Source organism: Pinus tabuliformis, chromosome 5_1, assembly GCF_031772625.1.
Source record: "Pinus tabuliformis cultivar Carrire ecotype Pingquan chromosome 5_1, CPIR1, whole genome shotgun sequence".
Taxonomy (NCBI): Eukaryota; Viridiplantae; Streptophyta; class Pinopsida; order Pinales; family Pinaceae; genus Pinus; species Pinus tabuliformis.
In genome coordinates, this window is record NC_142305.1 from 635,798,818 (window position 1) to 635,819,414 (window position 20,597).

General features: G+C 37.7%; 2 pseudogenes; both read left to right on the forward strand.

Annotated features, from left to right (window-relative positions):
• Positions 1 to 19,643, forward strand: part of LOC149166558 (heat shock factor protein HSF30 pseudogene) — a 69,306-nt pseudogene extending 49,663 nt beyond the window's left edge.
• LOC149166559 (UBP1-associated protein 2C-like) lies at positions 4,602 to 12,662 on the forward strand (annotated as a pseudogene).
• Positions 19,644 to 20,597: the final 954 nt, after the last annotated feature.

Below are 20,597 nucleotides of genomic sequence, written 5' to 3' on the forward strand. Positions count from 1 at the left end.
CGGGATCAAATGGTTTGAAATGAACTATCTTTATGATGCGTATTCTAGATCTACATACTGACGCATGTATAGTTCTATAAGTGTTATGAGTATGACTGATGTCTAGTACAGCTGCAAGTTGATAGAAATTATTTTTAGATCTGTACGCGGGTTGGCTTTGATAAAAGCGCGTATACACGCGGGTTTGATTCATCGAAGTAGCGTATACATTGTAAATCTTAATATTTGAAGTTGCAGATGGATCTGATGGTTATTACAGAGTTCTGTGTCTGCTCTGTGTTCTGGTGACTGTTGTTAACAGGGTTTCAGTGATTCAGAGTTTGATGACTGTTTTGAGCTTCAATGATAGTTATGGGTCCAGTATGAAAATTGGATGAAAAGTGGCCTTGCAGATTATGTGTTGTGCTTCAGTGTATCCAGTCTGAAAATTGATGAAACGTGGTACCTGGAGGTGAGAAGATTGTAGGCAAGCACCTACGTACTAGTATCTAAGCTAGTACAAAAGCTAAAAGAGATCTTTGGAGCATTGTAGCAGGTAGCAGCCTGCGTACTAGTAAATGGATCGGCTAGTACAAGAGCAAAGGGGGTTGTAGCTCCCATACTGGTATAAGACTGCACCAGTACAAATATTGTAAAAGGATTTTCTTATTAAGAAGAAGATTGAGATGACTTGCAGCAGGTGGTTTTCACCCACATTGGGTTTCCACCTTATATCTTTGTGTTCATGTGTGTGGCTCTTGTGTGATGTTCTGTTCTGTTCTTCTGCACCTGTTTACTGTTAATATGCTTAATAATGATCTGATGCATTTACTGAAGATTAAGCTAACTGAATCATAAGATCTCTGGATATACGCGAGTTTCATTAGACACAGTAGCGTGTACACGCGGGTTCACTTAATTAAAGTAGCGTATATGTTTCTGAGTATGAAATTGAAAAGTTTGATTGATCTGATAATACTGATTCACCCCCCCTCTCAGTATTATTTCCAACAATTGGTATCAGAGCAGGTCCTTTGGTAGAAGCTTGATCGCTTGAAGGAGATCCGTGGAACAATGGGAAAGAAGCTTAAAAAGAAAGCTCATAAGAAGAAGAAGACATCTCAGAAGGACTATGACAGTGGGAGAGTCGATTGGGGATTAGGTATAAGAAGCTCTTCAGATTCAGAATCAGATTCAGAATTAGATTCAGAATCATTATCAGGTATGAATGTGTTATCCTCTGATGTTCCTGCTATATTTCCTTGTGAAAGTGATGGAAGTGATAGTGAAACTACTGAACATGCTTTTATGGGTGAGCAAGAAAAGTATCAAATAGAGGCATTATTTAGAAGGCTTACAGACAAAGTTAAAGATCAACAAGATCTGTTGAACAAAAGGGAATGTGCTTTCAAGGAAGAAGTTACCGAACTAAAGGCCCAACTAGAAGAAGGAAACAAGGTAAGAAAGCTACTCAAGGACAAGGAAGACCAATGTCAAAAATTGCAGCATGAAGTGACATCATTAAGAAAAGAAGTCAACGAAAGAAGCACAACCATCAAGAAACTCAAAGATAGATCCAGCTACTATGAAAGTCTTGAAGCTACGATCCTCTCACTAAAGGAAGATCTTGAAGAATCCAAGAAGCAGAATGAAGATCTACACCAAGCAATTGAAAAACAAGACAACGAAGTCATCAGGTTAAAATCACAGTTGGAATGTGCCTTCAGAGTTCGTCAAATTCAGCAGGATCTGTATGAAAAGCAAGAAAAGGAGATACTCAATCTAAGGCAAAAAATGGAGGAAGGAAGAAAAGATGGAGAAGACATGAAGAAGCAATGTCTAGAAAAGGAGGAACAACTTCAAGTTGAGGTAAATATCTTGAAAAACAAATTAGAAGAAAAGGATAAGCTTTTACGATTTCAAGATAGCTCTAAAGTCTTGGATGATATTCTTAGTAGTCAAAGATCTCCTACTATCAAGACTGGTCTTGGTTTCCATGAATCTGTTGAAGGTGAATCTAGTTCACAAGGTGAGGCAAGAAACTCTAAAAGGAAATCTAAAGTGATCAACGAAGAAGTGAAAGATCAATCTCATCACCAACCAAGGAAAGAGATTACTCAAAGAAAATCCTTTACTCCTCCTATGAATAATATTGAATGTTATGTATGTCATAATCTTGGACATGTTGCAGCAAGATGTAGAAGAAGAAGAGTTCAAGACCATTATGCAGAAAGGTCATCTCAATCAAGGTACTTTTATGGATATTGCTTTACTTGCAATATGTATGGTCACAAAGCTGTTGATTGCTACAGAAGGAACATGAAACATGTTAGATGTTATGCATGTAACAAGCTTGGACATATAGCAAAGGAATGCAGGAACAAAGGATGGACATCACACCGAAAGGAGAAAACCTCATCACACTTGAAGATATGGAGGAAGAAGGAAGTACAGTCAGCACAATGTACTGAGACACAGCACAGCACAGACATATCAGACTCAGGGGGAGCTGAAAGTGTAAACCTTCAGTGTCCTGAATCTCATACGCAAGTTCCTTAAAGGGAAGTCGCGTATATACGCGAGTTCGACACTGCAAAGTCGCGTATATGTCAGTCTGAGGAAAAGCAGTGGGAACAGGATCAGAAAAAGGATCTGATATGATTCAGTCTGGTTACAGTCTGCTGAGGATGTATGGAAATGTTTTGTTACTTGTATGATGTCTAGAAGTGTCTTTGATCCTAACTTGAGGATGATGAAGTCTTGATGCTTATTGCTGATATATGCATGATCAGATCTAACAGATGGCACTGGTTGAGGGGGAGCATATGCCTTTAGTAATTCATTGTTGGCATTATGGTTAATAATCCTTGGTGATGATTCTTATTGGCTAAATGATATATCTTGCTATGATGTGGTTGTGAGTTGTCTATGATAAAATCTCATATGATTCTTGGGGTTACATAGTTGATGTTCAGATCAGATTTATGGATGATTCTTTGATGATGCATATATGGTGCTTACATGGTGATCTTCATAAGGACAAGAAGAAGTACAAAGCTTGAATATACATCTTCCTCACTTGATGATGGGTCACTTATATACTGCTGTTGTCATATGCATAAAAATCATACAGTTATGATGCAGGCACTCTTGTGGATAAGGATTGTTGCTGTTGATGATATCAAGAAGTTTTGTCAAATGAGCTTGAGCTCAAGATACATAATGCTGATACATGGATGACTACTCAAAGTTGCTTTATTGGAGACATGGTGATGAGTTCTTATCTATATGATGATAGGATTATACTTACATATGTTAATTGATGCAGATGTTCCCAAGTAATGATACTTGGATCATGTAGAGCTTGATGAAATGACTATGGTGGTTTCACACATGATACAATGTGAATGACTCTGAATTCTGTTCAAAGGGATGAATTGATGCAGACATACCTTGTTATAGGTTGATGACCTATTCTCTACAGGACATTTACAGGTTGCTGATATGGAAATTTGTGTACGCGTGTTGTTTAAAGTATATCCGCGTGCATACGCCGTTTTACAAGGGGATAGTCGCGTATATGGTGTACGCATGTTTCGTAAGGGATATCTGCGTATATACGCTTGTTTATGTGTATACAGACGCGTATATGGAGATTTGAAGGAAATCAGCAGGGACAGATGTTGGTTGCAGAAAGTCTGGTATAGATCTGACAGAGATCATCTGGCACAGGTTCAGGGGGAGCAGATAATCTTCCAATGATGCATTGTTGGCATTATCTTAAAGCTTTTGGTTCTAGTTCACATTTGGTGTTGATTTCAGGAGGAACAAAGGCGAAAGGAGAACAGAAGGATCTCTTGGTTGCTGATCTGAATGGTGATTATCAGATGCTGCTGGTGACTTTCATAAGTCTTGGTCTAGTTATTTCATCTCTATGTCATATATCTCTTTTGTGGTATCTCTTTCATGGTGTCAAGGTCATGTAACGGCCTATTTTGGTTTCCCCACTATGCCTGGGATGATTGATGCAATATGATTGGTTGTCATATGTAAAATTTTGATGTATTCCCACTTGGTTGGGTGGATGAGTCAATTTTTGTATATCCTCACTTAGTTGAGAGATGGATGTATGTATGAGTCTTTGGTGATAGGAAGGTCTTTTATGATGTATAGAGTCATGTTCTTCTTGAAGAACATCTTTTGCAGATCTTGCCTACAGACAAGAAGAGCATGAACAGCACACTTCAGCAGTACAGAGACTTGGCAGGTACTCAGGGGGAGCATTGACAGATTGGTACACCTTGGCATCTACCAAGGGGGAGATTATTCAGAGATTTCAGCAGGTACTCAGGGGGAGTATGGACAGTGGAATGATTCAGCAAAGGAAGAGAATATCTTGGTCCACCCTTTGCCCTTGATGTCAAAGGGGGAGAGTGATTTGGTGTTGTTGCCATCAAGTCCAAAGGGGGAGATTGTTGGCATTATGATGCATGTGTTGTACTTGATGGCAACCCTCTCATAGAAGAATATCTCACTTATGTATAATCTTCAGAAGAGATATCAGGAGGACAGCTCAAAGGAATCAGAAGAGGAATCTTCAGAAGAGATATCAGATGTGACTAATGGAGGACAGCTCAAAGGAATCAGATGATAGTTCTAAGTGTGACAAGTTAGCTTTGCCATCAAGTCCAAAGGGGGAGATTGTTGGCATTATGAGATAAGTGTTGTCCTTGATGGCAAAGCTCACTGATGACAAATCATAGTACAGAAGGTCAGCAGCAAGGAATTGATGATCAGACTATAAGAAGAAGAGAAAGTTTGTACACGCTAGTTGGCTTCATCAAAAGCGCGTGTACACGCTAGTTGGCTTCATCAAAAGCGCGTGTATGTGGAAACGTACCTTTGGTCCATGGCGGTTAGTCCTTGGAAGTTGTGCCTATGGTTTCGGACCATTGTGTCTCGACGGGCGTGTTGATCCCTAGTTTTGAAGTTGATGGTATTGTGTTACTATGGTTTTGGCTCTTGGTATTGAACAAGGCCTAAGGCTATATAAGGAGAAGGAATTCATTAGGCAAAAGCATCTGAAATGTCTTGAATATCTGATGAAACATTAGATCCAGTATGCAGGGTTATGGGTTGATGATGCATTGCTTGATCTGAGCTAAGGAGAGATCTCACCGGTTGATGGAGAACTAGATCTAAGGAGAGATCGGGATCAAATGGTTTGAAATGAACTATCTTTATGATGCGTATTCTAGATCTACATACTGACGCATGTATAGTTCTATAAGTGTTATGAGTATGACTGATGTCTAGTACAGCTGCAAGTTGATAGAAATTATTTTTAGATCTGTACGCGGGTTGGCTTTGATAAAAGCGCGTATACACGCGGGTTTGATTCATCGAAGTAGCGTATACATTGTAAATCTTAATATTTGAAGTTGCAGATGGATCTGATGGTTATTACAGAGTTCTGTGTCTGCTCTGTGTTCTGGTGACTGTTGTTAACAGGGTTTCAGTGATTCAGAGTTTGATGACTGTTTTGAGCTTCAATGATAGTTATGGGTCCAGTATGAAAATTGGATGAAAAGTGGCCTTGCAGATTATGTGTTGTGCTTCAGTGTATCCAGTCTGAAAATTGATGAAACGTGGTACCTGGAGGTGAGAAGATTGTAGGCAAGCACCTACGTACTAGTATCTAAGCTAGTACAAAAGCTAAAAGAGATCTTTGGAGCATTGTAGCAGGTAGCAGCCTGCGTACTAGTAAATGGATCGGCTAGTACAAGAGCAAAGGGGGTTGTAGCTCCCATACTGGTATAAGACTGCACCAGTACAAATATTGTAAAAGGATTTTCTTATTAAGAAGAAGATTGAGATGACTTGCAGCAGGTGGTTTTCACCCACATTGGGTTTCCACCTTATATCTTTGTGTTCATGTGTGTGGCTCTTGTGTGATGTTCTGTTCTGTTCTTCTGCACCTGTTTACTGTTAATATGCTTAATAATGATCTGATGCATTTACTGAAGATTAAGCTAACTGAATCATAAGATCTCTGGATATACGCGAGTTTCATTAGACACAGTAGCGTGTACACGCGGGTTCACTTAATTAAAGTAGCGTATATGTTTCTGAGTATGAAATTGAAAAGTTTGATTGATCTGATAATACTGATTCACCCCCCCTCTCAGTATTATTTCCAACACACTGCCCTCCCATGATTCTAGGTTTGGTGGTTACACGGTGGGAAATGCCTCAACCCCTCCTTACAACTAGGTTCAACACCCTAAAATGGACTACACTAAAGTGTTGGTTGGATAATTGTCATCGAATAATCCATTCAGGTAGTCTTGTCACCTGCCATTTACATTTTACCCATGTCATAAGAGTGCATATCAAGTAGATACCAAATGTAATATAACAATTTACATCATACCATTCCTCATTGGATGTCTCGACCTTCCCCAATGGAAGAGTAGATCTTGGTTATCATATAGTTCTTTCCAATCTACAGGTTAGTTCTCATCCATGCATATATATAACAAAAAAGCAGATATAGATATGTGATCTTAAACATCATATTATTAAGTCTAGTATCCAAGTGTCAATTTTGTAGTTCATACTGGAAATAAATCTTACATTAGATAAATCATAATTTCACTAAGTCATTCATTAGATAAATCATATCTACTTAAGCCATACATGAAACAACAATAACTCTGATAAGTCATGCACTAGATAAATCATAACCAGGTAAGTCACACATTAGGTCATACATCAAACATTTCAATCTTCAATACAAAATCTATCTAATGATTTATATAAGTAGTTTCATTTGTCTAACTGAATGCATCAATATTACATAGCGTTCATAAATAAATAACATGGAACTGCAAATAGAGCATTAGCATAGGTAGCTATCTAAGACAAAATGGACATTATAAATGGTCAAAGTTGGGGTAATTCTGACATATAGTCTTTGCATCCTCCTGGGTAGCAGATCTTGGGTTAGACTTGTCCCATTGTATCTTAACTTGGTCCACCAAGTGATGCCTGAGCTATCGAGCCCTATGGTATAATATTCATATTGGTTTGATCATTATGGTTCCTACGTCTGAGACCTATAATTCCCTCCTGTCGATTTTGTGGGATTCATCAAAAACATAATGTTATAGGACAGATACATAAAAACATCATGAGTTTTATGCAAGTGGGGTGGTAGTACAAGACAATACGACACTGGTCCAATTTTCTCTTTGATTTAAAAAGGTCCTATAAATCAAGGTGGTAACTTCATACCTTTCTCAAACTAAATAGTGTTAGGAATAACTAAAAAAGTAAAAATAAAAACTCAATCCCCCGCTTTAAAACTTCGATCGGTACTATGTGCATCAACATAACTCTTTTTCCTATCTGGTGCTTCCTTTAAACTTCGTTGAATATATCTTATCTATTCCTCCATTTTTTGGAACAATCCTATTGTGACCATTATTATGTCTTCCATCCTTTCGTCGACTCAATGGTGTCTTGCATGGCCTCCCATAGAGAGCTTGATAAGGAGGCGTCCTAATTTAATTGTGGTAATTGTTATTATAGGAACACTCTGTCAATGGTAAGTACTCTTCCCACTGAGTCTAATTATGCATGACATACATTATAAGCATATCTTCTATAACCTGATTTTCTCTTTCAGTCTTTCCATTTATTTATAGATGATATGTAGTGCTAAGGTATACCTAAGTCCCCAACACTAACCGTAAACTTGTCCAAAATGTATATGTAAAGTGAGAGTCCCTATCAAAATGATCTTTGTGGGTAACCCATGTAGCTAGATAACTTCACCTATAAATACTCATGCCAAAATGGGAGCAATCTCTTAGACAAGGTAGTTAGCCGCCTAGAGAGGCCAATTATATGGCCAAAATAGAAGATGTTAAGGTTGTTTCTCCAAGAAGAGAGCAACTCATCCTTCAATATTAATCCATAAAAGAAATATTTGCAAATAATGATCATGACCACCTTTTCAAGTGGAGTGAATTCAAAGAATGTGCCAAGGTACTTAGAGTCTTGTAGACAAACAACATAACTCCTCCAAATGGAAATAGTGTAAAGATATTAGGGAATTATCTCCCAGGATCAACCAAATTGGCCATAAATAGTAATCCCATAGAAACATGTGCCATAATTGTCCATAAAGTTGTTATAACCTCCTCAAAGAAGTGGGGTGTCCTCAATCAATGTGCCAAAGTGGTTAAATGCACATGTACCAAAACCTCTCCTCCAAGTAATATGACAAATAGTTCACCCTAAGAGATTGTGTAATGAGGCTAGGACACTCGAATTTAGTAATAAAGGATCTTCCCAAACCAAGAGAAATTATGTGATACAATGTGAAATAACATACCAAGTGACCAAAACCATGGGTGTCAATATAGAAGACCACTCAAGCAAGGTCTGAATGCCTCCAAATGCAAGAGAAGATGCAAAATGAGGGGAGTGATTTCCTCTATCAAGAAAATAACTAATCACAATATGCCACATCATAGCCAAAATATAAATATCCATTTGCATTCTTCTAACAAACCACAACCACTTTTCCATGTCATAAAGGCATCCACCAAAAGGGACATCAATTATGCAACAAAGGGTGGGTGCACTACTTCAAGGTTCACCAATCAAAAGCATGCAACGATAATCCAAGTGAAACCTTATGAACACATGCAAACATGCCCAACAACTAATTCACTATGTCAAGGAGCAATAATTAACCAACAATATTTAAGGAAACTCTTAGTTGATGGATATCCCTCATCATAAATGTGCTAAGGGTAAATCAAATGTTTGAGAAATGTTATGCAAGGCCCTCAATCACATTTCAAACACCATATGTGCTAGATGCAAGCCTCTAAACAAGAAATGATGATGCCAACTAAGGACATAATGTGCATTATCTAACATGGTATGTCAATAATAAATCATAATAACAAACCCCCATGGTTATGTGATTTCGAGGGCAACGACACTAGGTAAGTGCGCATAAGAACAACTTTCCTTAAGACACCTCAATACTTACTAGAGGTGATCAACAATGTCATGAGGGAAGTGTCAAGGAAAATGTAATCACAAACCATGACTTCCCTCAATAAAAGCATTAAGCTCCATCAAATAATCCTACAATTGCAAGCTTAGTATAAAGAAGATGTTAATTGATAGTCACTTATATAAGCACCTTTGGTAACAAGATATGCAAAAAAAAACATCAATACTCCATGTGCAACATGCTTGGTTAGGGTTAACAAACAACATCTAGCACTCGACCTTGATTTAAAAAGGAATAACTCTTTGTTCAATATTGTGAAGAAAAAAAAATTTGATATGGATTAGACTAATAAAGCAACTAATGTAATAACATGATTCCAAAAGGCTAGGGATATGAATGCCATTCACAAATATTTATATAATTTTATATATAAATCCTTCATCAAGTGTGACTTATGGAACTCATGAAGTTTTTTTTTTTTTTAGATTTATATGTTCTAACATTGAAGGGGCAGAGTGTGACATAAAGGGTGTTAAATGATGATTAGTGAGCAGATTGTAGTGGTGAGTAACACTCTACCATATTAGAAAAGACATTATTACGCAAATGCAGATTCTCCTAGTTTTGGGGAGATTTACAAGACCTTATCGGAATAGGATAGAGATACCATTCATGAGAGGCACCTTATGTTGAGTTCTACAAATAACATTATCAACCCATCATTTAGAGGAATTAGGACCACATGCACACACAATTTCACATGGTTGTCTATACACTTAATTCTATAATGGTGTGTGGAGAGGCTTGGGAGAGTACCTTTGATGATTATATAGAGGCGAACAAGGAATTCAAAGAATTTATTGCAAACACGTTCACAATTGATGAGGGAAAAATACTTTAGTAACAATTTCTTTTATTTTTTTGAGCTCAATGGCCTCTTTAACACATCTAATTTAATAGAGGATTGATTTCCCATAAGTTAGGAGAACTTGATAGGTTAGTGGAGGCTGCAAAGGGATGGGTTTCCAGAGCTTCATTATTTTGTCATTAACTACTATCTCGGGTTGTCAATTCCTTTGCGAACGATGGGAACAGGCTTCGCTTAGGAGAGCGAATGAGATATTTGTAGTTCATAGAACCTGACATCACTGCTCATTAAAACATGGGAACATGCTTTACTATAGAAGAGCGAGGAAGTTATTTGTAGTTCACAGAACCTAACATCGCTATGGAATATCACCTATATATCTGAAGGGGCCAGCAAGAAGATCGTATGTCAGTCTAGAAGATGCCTCATAGATAAATGAAGAGGTTGGTGCATCATTGCAGTTGGGATTAGGTGGGGTGTAATTGAGCATCTTTGAAGATACGGATGAGTCAAACAGTGACACTGATGTTGGCATGCTTGATGATGCCAAAGAACAAGCAGAAGATCAAACAAGCTTCTTTTATTTAGTACTTAAACGTGGCAAACAATATCCACCGTGAACTGCAGCATCTAATGGTCAATGTAGCACCGCAACATTCAACGATGCATATGCCAACATATACAACACTAATGTTTACATTGTTAGGTGATTATTTCTTTCCCTTCAATCTAACTAATGACTGGTTGGCTCCTCCACTTTTTTAATTACTGTAAAATCATTGGTCATTCTCTCATTGATGTCTGTAAGACTAAATATAAAAATTGAAAAAATTGAACATTTCAAATTGTAATGCATGGGATGTGTCATTCAATGCTATACCATGTTTGGACATAGAAGTGCACCCAACTATACTTAAAATGTATACAATTAAAGCAACCCATTATATCGGAGACCCCAATAAGTGCAAAATTACCTCCTGGATGAGATGAGGAGATTCAATCAAACACCTGCCGCTCCATAAAGGATCATTGAGATCAGCACCATGGGACTCTAACTGCGTGGGGAGGCCTCCATCGATAACACCAAAACCTCCCACCTACTGTAATAACTCTTCCAAGACCTTCATCCATTCCCCACTTCCAAACTTCATTGCTTACCAAAAACTTGCACACAACTAGGTCCCCCTGATCAAAAAACCCTGCAAACAAAAACGCAATACTGTACTCCACGCCAAAAGTGTATTAATGCCAATGTTACCAAAGACCATGGGAGAGGTTTTGGAGGTTGGCAAGAAGTGATAAATAGGGCTTTCCAAAGTTTATGGGATGACATTAAAAAATTTGAAAATACTTCATTAAACAAGTAAGGGTGCGTATTTCCAAAGGCATTAGTTCCACATGATAAATATGCCATTTGTCAAATTTGTGTCTAATTTTCAGGACCTTCAGATTCGAAGGGTTTTTCTAATGTTGGCTTTCTAACATTTCGCAAGTTGTGTGAAGATGGCATGGTGTATTGGAACACGTCACTGGCATCCACTAAATTCCATTGAAAGGTGTGGGTTTCAAATGCATCCAACAACATGCATTTGAATAGGTTGCTCATGTTGCTTTCTTGCTTGCTACCATTTCTCTGAAGATGGCATGGTCGATATAGTCATGGAAGATGCTCAGAAAATGTTGGAACCCTTCACCCGAGAGAAACTATTGGATATTCTATAGGAGGCGGTGACACAATACCTAGACATATTGGAGTAGGTGCACGCCATTGCGGACAAGGATCCTGCACAGAGAAAGTTGTCCGTTCGTGGCCTTGGCTGGGATACAAATACAGAGTCTCTCAAGGCCCTCTTTTCCCAGTTTGGGTAGCTGGAGGAAGGCGTTGTTATTATGGACAAGAAAACTGGTAAGAGTAAGGGTTATGAATTCATTACTTTCAAGCACATGGACGATGCTCTTAATGCCCTAAAGGAGCCCAACAAGAAGAACAATGGACGCATGACTGTCAGTCATTTGGCCTCTGCTGGATTGCAGTCTGCCTAGTTGGCGGTTGATGTCTCTGCCTGGAAAATCTATGTTGGGAATGTTCCCATGGACATGGTGGCAAATCGTCTATTAAATTTTTTTTTCTGATTATGGGGAGATCGAAGAGGGGCCACTAGGGTTTGATAAGCAGATGGGTAGGTCAAGGGGTTTTGCGCTTTTTATTTTCAAGTTGGTGGGTGCAACTAATCGTGCATTGAAGGAGCCATGAAGATTATCGATGGTCATCAAATGTTCTGTAAGTTGGCCGGTGAAGGGTAGAAGCCGAAGCCCGGTGGCATTAATGTTCCCAGGGAACCAAATGGGTCTGATATCAATGGCTTGAACCAGCCCAAAAATGTAATACCTTCGAACCCTGGAATGCAGTATGGTGGTATGGGTCATGGTTTTGTGAATCCGATGCTCGGGGTTAACCAGGGTTTGAATCCAACAGGACTAGCCACACATCAGGGTTTGAATCATCATGGGTTAGGAAATTCTGCTTTATCTGGTCTCGGAGGCCACCCGAACCCTAGTGGGATTCCTGGTGGTTCCATGAATCATCCCATGAATCCGTCTTCTATGAACCTGGGGCTCTCTTCTCATGGAGGTATGCATGGTGGGTCAGGCCAAGTCCCTACATCTTTGGGGATGGGTGGTTATGGAGGACATGGGATTACTGCATTTCAGCCGGTCTTCCTATGCAAGTGGTTTTATGATGCACAAAAGGGAATTTTCCAACCTTTTCAAAATTGATACAATTTATACTTATTTTCATCGTTCACTTTAAGTTGTAATATACACTATGAGATTATTACAAGGTCTTAAATCAATACATCCAGATAATTTGTACTTTGGACAGTAGGATCATTTAATTGGGATGTCATGAATATCACTGCTTAGTGCGTGCTTCATATATCAAGTGTATCCTCTAATTTCTCACACGTAACATTGTTACCCTTATACAAGGAACTTTGTAAGTTATTCCTATTATTTCATATCGTGGCTCTAATTTTATTTTATGGATTATATAAAAGTCACCATGTTTTGAATTAAAAAGTAAATCATTTGGATGGAGGCATCATTTGATGCATTCCCCCTGAGGCCTCGTGCAATCTTCAGTCAAAGAGATGTGCACAATTCAGTTGAGTATTTACAATTTTACCAAGACTACCTATTGTAATTGTAAACCAAATCTGAAAAATTGCATTTTGGACTGTAAAAGGGTCAAAAATTAACATTGGCCTCATCCTATAACATTGTAAATCATATTTATTGGCTATGTAATTGTACCAAGTTCATGATTTTAATACTCCACTATAATTAACATTCTAGAACTTGAACTAAACAAGCGAGTTTCCATGTTTGAATCTATCTTTCTTATCAAATTCTGAATCTATCTTTCTTAGTTTAGGTCCAAAATACGAGCTTTCCAACAGAAGATTGATTTAAAATGTCATTTTATTTTGTTGTTGTTTAACTGGTAGTCTTCCTTTATTTGCATACTATTCATTCTACAATCTAATGAGGAATTACAATGCTATAGGATGTTATTCATGTCTATGCAGCAAATAGTTTAAAAATCATTAGAATTTGTTAAGTTTGTTCAAGGACTTCAAGCGGTGCAAAAGAAGATTGCAGGGCAAAGATATGGGTAGATCCAGGTCAATGGAGATGTTGTTCATTCTTCTCATCTACATTGCACACCCCATTGCCATTGTAGATGATAAATGTGCATCTTGTAAAGCAATCTTTGTGGAGCTGGAGGATGCACTTACTAATGAAAATCCAAAAAATCACTTGGATATGTGACATTGCTTGGACTCAAGGGGTCAACATGAAGGTAAAGTGATTGATTACAAGCTGAGCTACCAAGCCGAGTGTAGTTCGATTTTATTGAGACGGGGTCTATTTTCCAAGCCATATTTTGAGAGCTATGTCTACCATTTATTAAAGGTGTCAAATCTGCTAAGAAGGAGGTTGAATCTTCTATTATGGTTGGGCGAGTTCATATTAGAAAACAGAGGTCAATATTCTCTTGTATTCTTGACTAAAAGTGTCACATATTAAGATTTGAGTGGATCCTCCTTGTTGGTCGAAGTGTTGTACCTAAGGAGCTAAGTTTACAGAGGTTTTTGGCAAAGTTTGTGGGCCGAGTTTGTCCCTTAGTTGTTGGTCGTATTATCTTGCTAGAAGACACGAGTTCTACTAAGTCATCTTTGCGTGTTTTTTTTTTGAGTTGGGTCGACTTCCTCTTTGCTGGTGTGGATGGAACAGAAGTCTAAATCCTCTCCTTTCTAGCTGTGTATCATTTATGGGCACAAATTTCCATATAAATCTAAGAGGGACGAGTGGTTGTACCTTTCAGTTGTTTATGGGACTGATATTTATTGAGCTAGTAGTGTTTGTCTACCAAAAAGAGTTAGTGAACTGAGGGTTGTGGAACTCTTGGATGGGTTATGTGAGAAAATGAAGGACTACACACTTGATAAGTCAGACTCAAGCAAAGTCAAATGGATCAAGTGGAAGATTGGGAATGTGCAGTGCTTAGCATAGAGAAGCAAGAAACAAAGGCCCATGCAAAGGATATGTCAACGTTCTGTGGTAGCTAGTTATTAAGATCAAGAGTGATGTAGTTAAGGATACACATGGCAGTGATAAAAGAAGTTCTAAATTTTCGATAAAATCGAAAAAAAAATCATTAAATTAGTCTTAAATGAAATCAGTTCCACATAATTTTTATAATAAAAATGCTTACAGGTAATTTTGAGGGTTATAAAATATTTTAGCGGAGATTTGGGACTAGTGGGGTTTGGGTTCATATTTTGAATCTGGGCTCTGATATCATGTGTGAAGACCCAACTATAGGTCCTCTAACTACTACTACACTCATTCAAATAATTTCACTAATTTTCATAACAATGAAAATTTCAGGTTTATAAAACATAATAAGCATGAACATAAATTAACTTAATCTACAACATGTATAACTTGTAACAATTTATCTGCAACATGTATAATTTGTAATAATTTACATAAATAAAATAAATGACTGATCTAATACCTATTCCAATAGCTTAGTTGAGATTCTCCTGAGCTCCTGACTCTGTTGGGATGCTCCTCTTGACTACCTAACTGGATTTGCCTCCCAGCCAACTAGGAAGTAATTCCTAGCCCAGGGAACCTCCACAGGTTCCCTAGCCCTCCAAGCTCAAGTCTAACCAGATGTAGTGTGTCCAAGTTTAACAAACACTCTCCAGATCCAAGTTTTGTCTCCCTTCTTTATCTCTCCATTCTCTTTCTCCACATTCCTCCCTCAAAACAAAGCCAAGACCAAGGATTCCCCCTTCTCTCATCATCCTTCCCCTTTTATGTCTCTTCCTCCCATCCACCTCAACCACCTATCATTAATGTCATGACTACCCCCTCATCCTTTCATTTAGTATCCTTTACTTTTCTTACCATACCTTGCTCAATTAGATTTGAGATGACATTTTGGGGATAAGATATGAATATTTAATTTGGAAATTAATTGGAGAAGACCATATCTTCTCCCAAGTAGATTTTGAGAAGACACCTTGGGATATGGATATTTAATTTGGAATAAATGGAAGGAGACCATATACTATCCAAAATTAAATTTGAGAAGACAAGTTGGGAATTGAATAATAACAATAATAAAATTTATATCAGTAAATAAAATTACAGTTTCACAAATGTAGGTATATACCAATATTTCTTGATAATTATAAGTCAATATTTTCAGGTAATTTAAACACTAATAAAATTTGCATGATAAGATTAAGTAGGGAATTACACATTTCTAGATAATAAATTTTAATCTAATAGAAATTAGTCAAATCATGGTTTTTAAATGATATGTTAATCCTCTTTTTTTCACGGCCTTCTAAGATATTCTCTTTTTTTTGCATCATCTACTATTGACAAGTTATTTTATTTGAAATTAATTATATATATATGAATGAGACCATGCGTTTCAATTATTATTTTTTCCAAAGGAAAAATCGTAATTTTCTCAGTGAAAACAAAATTACATATAGGAGATGCTTGATAGAATTCCATCATCTAGTCAAAGACTAATGATCATGAGCTCAATACAATATAATCAATCATTAGAAGAAAGAGTTAAACGTTTCTCAATTTCTTCTTTTCCACCTTTCGCCATTCTCCTTGAGATGGTGAGGCAGATACAATGGCGGTTTGTTTTCCTTATTCTGTTCTTGGAGTTTCCTTGTCTTAATCAGAATTTTCTGATGCAAGTGGTCGTTTGAAGCCACTAGTATCCTTTGTTTTAGGTATCCTTGCTAGTTGTGTTGAAGTGACCTATAGATCGATTTGTTCTTGTATTGGTTCCTCCTTTTCCTCTTTCTCTTGAGTGTTTTGAGTGGGAATGGGAGTCTTCTCATCATCCTCTTCCTCATCTAGTTCATTTGGGGGAAATTTCCATCCTTTGGGATGCTTACCCATCTTCTTCTTTCTTCGTGATTTCTTCTTGGCTTTAGGCCACGTGTTTTGTAGATTTCCTATTCAACGACATGTTCTGCATCTAAATGTTGTGTTCTTGAAATCTAGGAATTGAGTCCACATTTGGCATACATGTTGATGAGATTGTTTTCTACAAATACATTTGGCTGTAACCCACTTTTTATCATATGGGTATGGATCCACTTACCCTCTACCAAGGCTTTTGTGTCAACACATCCCTGCAAGAGACTGGCATAGGTGACATACCCTACCTGAAGGTCCCCACAATACAAAATCTTCATGGCCTCCTTTCTCGGCCTCACCCAAGCACCCAGAACGGCCAAGAAGGTCAATCATGCAGGCATATTGGTCTACTTTGGGGATGATACAATGATCTCGAGTCATAGATTCAAAGTATCCATGCCCTTCTTCCACAAGACCTCCACGAGTGCAAGTAGAAATAGCACCAATGCATGTGACATCATCAGGATTTACCCTAGAATGTAGCATCTGATGAAAGAGTTGGAAAGATTCTTTGTTTTAGGCCTAAATTCCCTGGAAACCTGCTAATCTTATCAGGAGAATGAATGATACCATTACTTAACCCTTCAGTTTTGGGAATTAAGGAGTTGGAGGACCACATTCAATGGTGGAAGTTATTTTCGGAGAGGGATGGCATATGTCTCATGATGTATCTAAGTGCATTGTTCAAGCAAATAGGACCATAATGAAACTATTCCAGTGACTTTTCTTTACCCTCTTTCTCCTACTTTGATATGAGAGGCACTGAGGTGATTGTTGGGATCACAATAGGAAGCACACTTTTCGTTATGGGCCTTATATTTTCTTTGGTAAAATGGAAAATGTTGAGAGAAGAGGTTTTCCCTAAGGTGGATGAGAAGAGAAAATTGAATCCAACCATTGAACCAACTCATATAAATGAGTGAAATATTAAATTGTTGATGTACATACAATCAATGATTGGATGAGAAGACAGGCATGCACATGAAACTTATTCCATATCGGGAAAATGAGAGAAAAATCAATATTTGGGCAATATGTAAGATACAACCCATGTAAATGAGTGAAATATTAAATTGTTGATGTACATACAATCAACGATTAGATGAGAAGACAAGCATGCACAAGAAACTTATTCCATATCAAGAAAATGAGAGAAAAATCAATTGTGGGTCATAACATATTTCCTTGTCTCATCAAAGTAGCTGAGATGTTGACTCAGAGCATTGGTTCCGAATGAGAAAACAACCCAAAAACATGAACTGTGCCTAGCATACATAACAACCAATGCAATGGAGATATTTTGTTCTCATTTAATATGGAAATAGGATTTGGGCCAAAGGTAGATGGAGATGAAAAGAGCTGAACAGACCTAGGTGAGCCAAGGATACAAAAAAACTTGCTCTTGAGAAATGAAGATTGTTTCCTCGATGAGCTCTCGCTGATTGTACAATAGGAGAAGAGTTCCCTTAAGTGGAAAGACTAGCTTGCATGAGAATATAATCTTTTATGCATTCAGCTACATCTTGGAATTGTCCACCTATTGTATTTCAAATGTAAATTCTTATTTAAAATTTAAAATTTAAATTCTTATTATCAGAACTAAACTCAAGCACAAATCAAACCAGTAGGAATTTCAAATCTGAAATATTGGTTAAACGTGAAGGTTTTTGTAACAATTTAGTGACCATTTTCATCATTTTAACAAAAATGTTGATGATTTTTGTCTATATTTAACTAGCAAATCATGCGGTAACAAACAATTTGTCCATCAAATTCCGTATATAGTTTCCCCTTTTAGTGAATTTCAATAAATTTTGGGACACTACAATGTACTCTGTTTTGAGAATTTAGAATGTTAATGTTTTTAAGCTATAATTTTAAACTATATGTCTCAATGCCAAAATTGTTGGTCTATATGTAGAACAAAATAGGTTATCTTGTGGGTGTTGAAGTGTTTTGCAGGTATGGATTTGCAAAATTCAGGGATAAGTGTAGGTGATGAAGTTAATTTGAGGAACTTTAATGTAAGGGATGAGGATTCAAGCTACCCTCAACCCATGGAAGGTCTTCACAATTCCGAGCCATCTTCTTTCCTGACCAAGACTTACGACATGGTGTAAGATCCTCAAACCGATCCAGTTGTGTCATGGAGTAGCACCAAAATAGCTTCATTGTCTGGAATTCCCACCAGTTCTCCTCAGACTTGGTGCCTAAGTATTTTAAGCACAATAATTTCTCCAGCATCATTTGACAGCTCAATACATATGTAAGTCAGTGTGTATAACTCGATCAAATTAAATTTCTGAGATTAAATTTTATTTTATTTTCCCCATATTTATTGGTCACATTTCATTTTTTTTTCCTTCTAATAAGTAGATTATCCAAGAGGAAATCCCCAAATTTTGAATATTTTGAAAAAAATATTTAATATTAATGTTGAATTAACCAGTTTTACACTTGAAGATTCTTCATAATATCGATTCTTAAAATTCCCCTGAGTCAACTCATTATTTTGCTGAAATAATGCCATTTTCATTTTTTTCCGCCACTCTTTGCTTAAATTGAGTTTGAAATGGGAACATTTTACTAACTTATTTTGTAATTGTGGCTGAAATTTAAACAGGGTTTCAAGGAGGTGGATCTGGATCGATGGGAATTTGCCAATGAAGGGTTTCTGAGGGGGTAGAAGCATCTACTCAAGCTAATTCAGAGGCGAAAACCAAACTAATTCACATGTTGGATGTTGGAATATTTATTGTTAATCATTTTCCCTCAGTGTTGACATTTGCAATTGAATAGGTCACATATTACATCTTGGAATAATTACCCACTCCTCATGACTGTTAGCTTTTGTTGTCCAGAACGTGGAGAATTTTCCGACTGTTAGCTTTTGTTATCAAGAAGGTGGAGAATTTGTTAAACACATCTATGGGCTTTAGTCATCGCCCGACATCGCAACATTTTTATAATAATTAATTATTGAATTAGTTTTTAGCTTCTAGGGTTCAGTGATTTTATTGCAGAGCTGTTATGTCGAACTGTTTGGTACCTCAGTATGATAACGTTCATCATCATCACCAGTAGGACCAGCAGCAGGGCATGGGAGCCTGCGTTGAGGTTGGATAGTTTGGAATGCTAGGAGAAATTGAAGGGCTTAAAAGGGACAAAAGCATTTTAATGAAGGAAGACATGAAGCTGAGACAACAACAACAATCCACTAGGAATTAAGCAAAAGAGTAAGACCCTATTCCTTGACATTACATGCACACAATGAAAAAGGGCAGAAAAAATGAACTAGATGAATGAACCTGCTTCCTATCTGTCGCCTGGTGATGGGGAGCTTGGTTTGATGCTTGTTTGTCACCTAGTGATGAGTCAATGGTGGTGAGCTGCAGAGTGCGAGGATGGATTTTCTACGCGGAGTCAATTAGTGAGCTGCAGAATGTGGGGATGGAGGTTTTGCATCAAGTCGAATTGGTGAGGGGAGCTGCAGAGCGCGCCGTTTGGACCAAATTCAAAAGGAAAGGAGCATTAACTCGGAGTGGCAAAAATCTCGTAGAATCCCGAAATATCGAATCTATCAGACGAGATCCCATCACCAATTATTGTGGAACGGTGGCAGAGGGTGGTGGAGCTAGCGAAGGGTGGAGGAATTACCGATGGTTGGAGCCGGACATTTTTTTGGGCGGGGAAAAAAACTGGGCAATTCCTCTGCCTTGTTAGACTACTCCCTTGAAGAACACCCTCACGCCGTCGAGGAGAGTGTTTTTCCATAAGATAATAATGAAATGAAGAAAAGATAGGGTTAGGGCATGACTAAAGTGAAGAGAAACCAATCTGAGCCATTGAAAACCTTGATCAAATCTCCATTGTTCACAAATCTCAACATAGGTCAGCACCATGCACACCCATGTGACTTGGTGTCGGTGGCAGGCATGCAATGGACTGCACATTATTGAGGAGGATGAACTAGCGAGTGGAGGGGATGAGAAATCAACACTGTGGACCCAAGCTAAATTAAATAGTAATGTAGTGTGCATGAGGCCCACAAATCAACCTGCAACATAATGTTTTCCCTAACTTGCAATATAATGTTCCCTCTAACCTACAAGGTAATGTATTCACCAACCTGGATGTAAGATTAAATATGGATAGGAGGTCATGTTATAATCTCATAAAAGG